The following is a 6,480-nucleotide window of genomic DNA, read 5'->3' on the forward strand; positions in this document are numbered from 1 at the left end:
GGCGACTCACGGCAGCCCAGCTCCGGGTTGAGCTGCTGTTCAGCCTCTTAGCTGTAGAGGGCAGTGTCACTGGCCCTCATATGTGGGATCCAAACCGGGGCCCTCTGGCGTCCCAAGCCAGCTCTTAACCAACGCACCACTCGGCCGGCTCTACTCTATACTATTTCAATTTCTGAATCTGTGGTTGGAGAGCCAGGTTTTGTTCTGTTATAATATAGGTCAGGTGTTGGCAATTTTTTTCTGTACAGGGTTAGATGGTAAATATTTTATACTTTGCTGTTGCATATTCTACTCTTTTTGGAGGGGAGGGGTGTCTTGTTTATGTTTTGCTTTTTATGATTGTTAAAAACCATGTAAAAAGCATTTTCAACTCATGGACCATACAAAAACAAGTCAAATGACTATGTCCTTGGTAGGGTTTTCCTTTTTTTTTTTTTTCTTTCACTTGAGCTTAACAAACCAGGATAGTTTTTCATTAGACCATTGAGACAATATATGGAATTAACTAATGTTTTAATAATTCTTGTTAGATAAAGATCAAGCAATGTAATTCCACAGCAAACAGATTGACAGCCCCAGACTCCCTTGCAGCAGCCTACCAGGGTTCCATAAAATGCTGACCAGCCAGAAGAAAAACATCAATTGTCTGCATTGTGAACAGTCCTGTTTTATAGAATCTCAGATACTGTAGGGAGCAAACATCTTAACGTCCCCATTCTGATCTCAATAATTTGCATCAGGGCTCCCCCCAAAAAGATCGGCGATGAAACAGTCTGGTCTTAAATCTGTTAATCAATAAATTAAGAGTTTATTCAACACCTGCTCCCTAGCCTCTAGTTTTATATCTGGGACAAAAGAAGAAAACCTCTTTCAAGAAATTATAAATTCACATAGAGAAGAAAGGAGATCCAGTGGTTTTTAACATGTTTTGGGGAAGAGGCCCCTTTGAGTACTGAACAACCCCATTGACAACAGTGGCAGTCATTTTCAGGGAATCCTTAGTCTCTCAAAGTCTAACCACAGGCTCAGTTTAAAACATCCTGTTTAAACAGTTGGAGAAAAATGGAATGCTTAAGTGTGAGGTATTGATTGAAGAACCGGAACTCCCCTGAGACTGCGATCACTCTGGAGGGATCTGTTCTTGAGCTGCCTGCCCACGTGTTTCTGGGTCAACACCATCACTCAGTCAGTAAGAAAGATCCATTTGCGTGGTGCTTCTGCCTGTGTCATTCAGGCTGTGGAGAGACAGAGCATCATGCCCCAGAGGCTTGCTCCCTTCAGTCCCCTGCTCCTTATCTCTGTGTGTCATGTTTGCCACCTAGCGTGTCTAATGGGAGGTCATGGTTCCCTAGCTCGGCAGTTTCCTCAGAGTGTTTTACCACAAGTGGAGCACAGCCCTCTGGGAAGAGGGAAGCGAGTGCTATCTCCTCAACACTCCTGCTCAATGGAGCATGTGTTCAAAATAAATTTTATTCTCCCTTCAAAATTGTGACCTTGGAAATGCACCCACCTGATCTGTTGGGAGAGACAAAGCTGGCAGAACTGAGGTGTGGGTAAAGGGTTCCACGGGGCCCTAGGCTGGGCCCCTGAGGGCTCTCGTTGGTTACGCCTGGCATCAAGGAAGTGGTAGCAGAGGTGGTTTTTGACTGTTGCCTCTTGCATGTTTGTTCTCATGGCTGCTGTAGTGGGTGGAATAGTGTCCTCCAAATAGTCATAGCCACCTGGAACCTTAGAATGTGACCTTATTTGGACATAGGGTCTGTATAGACGTATCAGTTAAGGATTTCCAGATTAAAGCATCCTGGATTTTGGATGGTCCCTAGATCTTACAAGGAGTGGAGCATTCACAGAGACAGAGGGAAGACGGCCATGTGATGAGGGAGGCAAAAATGGATTGATGCTGCCACAATCCAAGAAACACCTGGAGCCAGCAAATGCTGGGAGGTGTGAAATAATCCTTTAGAGCCTCCAGGGGAACGTGGCCCTGGTGACACCTTGATTTCTGACTTCTGGCCTCCAAAGCTGTGAAAGAAAAAGTTTGTGTTGTTTTAAGCCACCCAGTTTGTGGTACTTTGTTATAGCAGCCCTAGGAAATGAATGCAGCTGGCTTCTTCTAATTGCTGGAGATGACTGATGTGCCAACCACTTCATGTGAGGATCCTGATTCGTGAATGATGCCATGGAGAAATGATTGCTGTCCTGATTTGGGGAGCCTCTGGTTTGGGGAACCTGCAGTTCTTGGATATGCTCATTGATTGAAAGATTCAGCAAACACTTGACTTTTCTCTGTGATGGTGTCTGTACTCTGATGGAGCCAAATCTTCTTTACTTCTGCTCTCCCACCCAAGTTCCTACCAGAATTTCAGAAATTCTGACAACGTTGTGAAGAGGACCATTCGTTACCATCAAAACTTACCTCACTCTTTTCTTTCCTCTTTCAATGTCTTTGTTCAAAATTTCTTCTCCATGTAGGATAATCCCTCTCATACTATCACACCAAACATTAAATCCACAATGAGTTGAATACTTATTTGTGTGTCTGTCTTATCCTCTTTAGCAGACGAGATGTTACTTGAGGTAGGAGTCATTCATGCCCACTCCACAGCCAACACTGAGTATAGCATTTGTAAGTCCTCATGTGCAATTCATGTCACACACTATCCAACATAAAGAAATAGTTTAAATCCAATGTAAATGCTAAGGGTAATGCACTCATTTTGGTATTTTTAAATGGCAAAGAGCCATGTTTTTGCTTATGAGATGTTTCTCTTCAGTCTTTTCTCAAATGTCACTGAGTTTGGTTAAAATGACAGCAGATTTGTATAGCCTGTTATTGTGGGTAGAAGTAAGGCTTAGAAGAAGTTAGGTTAACTGGGTTTGCAGCCTTGCTTCACCATCCACTCATGACTCCATGGGTAAAACTAATGCTAGATATGCACAGGGCTTCTCAGATGGTTAAACCCACCTCACTGAGTACTTAGAGGATGTACAACCCCTGTCAGATAGATAGTAGCTGTTAGATGTTAGCTCATTTTTGGTCCACTATCCTTTTTATTGGCTCTCTTTTCATTGCAAGATGGCAGACTGACACATATTCAATTTAAAGTATTTTCTGATATCTAGAAATAATAATAGCAAAGACATATGCAGTCCCTACCACATGTCTGGCAATGTAATAAGTGCCTACATATATTAACTCATAGGGAGGTACTATTATTCTCCCCATTTAATAAAAAAACTGAGAGGAAACTGAGCCATGGAGAGGTTAGGTAATTTGCCCGGGTCTTTTCAACTAGCTAGAGGTGATGTCGAGGCTTAAATCCAGGCAGTCTGCTCTGGAGTCTGAGATTTTAATCACTGCACATATTGCATTTAAGGTATTGAAATAAACTAGCAAAGAAACACATGGACCTCCTGAGTGGCCCAGTTGGAACCCAGACCTGCTTTTAAACAAATTAACTAGTGGCAGAAATTTAATAGCTGACCTCGCTAATCCTTCTATAGCCATAATGAGAGCAATGGCAAAAACTCAGAATAATTTAGCAGTGGTCAAAGTTCCCTTCCCTTTAGGACTTCTCTAGAAAAACAGGTAGTCAAAGATAATGCTTAACTGCAAGGGTTTGGGCAACAATACTGAGTTTGAAACCATTTACTCACTGTAGGATTTGGGGCTGGGCAGTTAACCTCTCTCAGCCTCAAGTTCCTCTCTGGTCCACTCCTGATAGGGTTACTGTGAGGATCAAGTGGATGGTGTATGTCAACTGCCTGGCCAAAGTAACACCTGATAAATGGTGTTCTCTCATGATGAAAACCATCTCCCCAGCTGTTCCAAGTCTATTGTCATGATATACTGATATGCCATACTCACTTGTGAAGTATATAATTCCTTTAAAATAATAATGAAATTACCAACATTTGTAAATGACAAATCCTTTATTTTCTATAGATTAAAGTACAATAAAGGTTATCTCTTCATTAATGTAATGCTAGCTTGCATTTTCCCTTGGTTCCTTGAGGAGGGAGAAAGGGGTAAAGTTATTCAGTGAAGAGCGAATTATATATACAGGAAGATGTGAGATGTCAAGTGTAAGGTAGAGAAAAAACAAGTTGAGGCCCTCACCACTCATCTGATTCCAACATTAGTGGTAAAGAATCTACCTATTAGCTATGGTCACCTGGGAGAGCCGAAGATTAATCTAGAGGTGGCATGCTAAGCAGTGTTTACAGAAGGAATAAAAATTATGTCTTGCTCTTATTTGTATAACTTATTTTCAAATATACACACACATACACTGTCTATACATATGCATATACATATGCATATACATATACATATGCATATACATATATACATATACATATACATATGCATATACATATACATATACATATATATACATATACATGTAAATATACTATTGGGATTAATAAAATAAATAGTTATTTAAAGACATAATTGAATTCATAGTAACTGGGGGCAGTCAGAAGGCAGCAGCTCAGTCCCCAGGGGGTCTCTGACAGCAAAGTCTGCTCTCGACACAGCTGACACCATTTATTTGGGGAGCGAAATTCCAGAATGGGCTCTCTAGTTCAGAAACTAGTGGTGGTGGGTCTGCAGGAAGTAAGAGGTTATTCCTCAAAGCTGGGCAGATCAAAAGCAGTCAGGAAAAAAAGCACGATTTTCCCTTTCCTAACATCCTGCATGGGTGGCCATCCATCCTCTGCATGTACATCTGCAGTGATATCAGCCCCTTTAAGGGTGACGCAGGGTCACAGTCCACTTAGAGGGAAATAGACCTGCTTTTTATTGACTAAAACACCCAGTGGGGCATTGTAACATGTCCCAGATGGCTATTTGGAAGGAGGCAGGATTATGATGTCAAATCGGAAGTTTGTGAGTTGTCAAACTTAGGATCTAATTATTTTTTCAGAACATTGTAATTGCACATTTTCATACAAATAAAATTGTTTTATAGTGTGTGTGTGTGTGTGTGTGTGTGTGTGTGTGTGTGNCTGCCCTCCCTTGCCCTCCCCTGCCCTCCCCTCTCCTCTCCCCTCCTGACATTCTAAGTAGTTCTAGCTGGGTTCAGGTTGTTATTCTCTCTTATCTGGTCTTTTGCGATAGACCCCTAATTGATCTCCCTGCCTCCAGTTTGCTCCCCTCCCATCCATCACACACCCTGCTGCTTCCAGGGTGATTTTTCTGAAGTGTAAACCATGTTGTTTTTTTGCTGAAAACTCTAAAAACAGAGGCTACAGGATGAGATTCAAACTCCATAACATATGATACACGGCCTTTTATGCTCTGGCCTCTACTTATCCTCAGCCTGGCCCTCTCACCTTGTGCCAAACACTCTGAAGTTCTCAGAACATACTGGATTCTTTCATATCCCTGGGCCTGTGCTCACGCTGCTCCCTCTGCCTGGTGAGTTCCTCCTCAACCTGGACTCTGGCCTTCTCCCTTTTTCTTATACTGGCTCCTATTTTAGCCCCTATAACACTTTATATTTTGCACTTATTTGTATGTCAACCTCCTCTAGTCCCACTCACTAGGGGCAGGCTCCCCCGACCTTGTCCCCAGTGTCTCATGCAGTGCTTAGCATGTGACAGCTGCTCTTTAAACATTTATTGAATGAATGCATGAATGAATGAATGACTACATCTTGAATGAGCAGAGATGACATAATTTCTCCACATTACAATAGGTGTTCTGATGTAGGAAGCAGGAAACTGACTATTGATAAGTTAATGAAGCTTGATGTCAGTTTTCGCACCAATAAAATTTGAATTAGTATCAGCTTCAAGGCTGAGAGATGGGTTAGATAGTATTTTGAGGTGTTTCTAAGATTTAGGACACTTTTAGTGTGCTGTTCACTAAAATCGTTTAGATACTGAACAGTGTTTACTGTTCAGGTTGTATTTATTCAGATTCCTTTCCCTGACTAAAGTGTTTTTATGAAACCATTTACATACTATTGGAAATCATTGCATACTAGTTCCATTATGTGCTAATCTATGAAGTGCCTTTAGAGGGTAATTGTTTTGTTACCCTCACAACAATGCACTGAGGAGGTATTTTCATTATCCCCATTTTGCAGGAAAAGAGACTAAGGCCCAGAGTCACTAGCTAGGAGGTGGTGGGGCCAGGATTCAAACTCAGGTATTTCTACTGTGATTAACCTGTGATTTAACCCCTACTCTATACTATTTCTTTTCTTTTTTTTTTAAGGATTTTTATTGGGGAATTGGGGAAAGGGGAACAGACAAGTTGCTGTCCTTTTGTTCTTAAGTCTAGTTGTGGAAGACGTTGCTTCGCTGGCCCAAGTTGGCACCATCATTGCTCTCTTCCCGGGTGAGGCAGATCAGTTGCCGGCTTCTGGACGGCCACTCACTTGTGGCTGCTGGCCGCTCACACTGGCTGCTGGCTACACACGGTAGCCCATGGCAACCCACTGCCACAGGGGCTGCAGCCTACGCCAT

Source organism: Hipposideros armiger, unplaced genomic scaffold (genome assembly GCF_001890085.2).
Source record: "Hipposideros armiger isolate ML-2016 unplaced genomic scaffold, ASM189008v1 scaffold_464, whole genome shotgun sequence".
NCBI classification, from domain to species: Eukaryota; Metazoa; Chordata; class Mammalia; order Chiroptera; family Hipposideridae; genus Hipposideros; species Hipposideros armiger.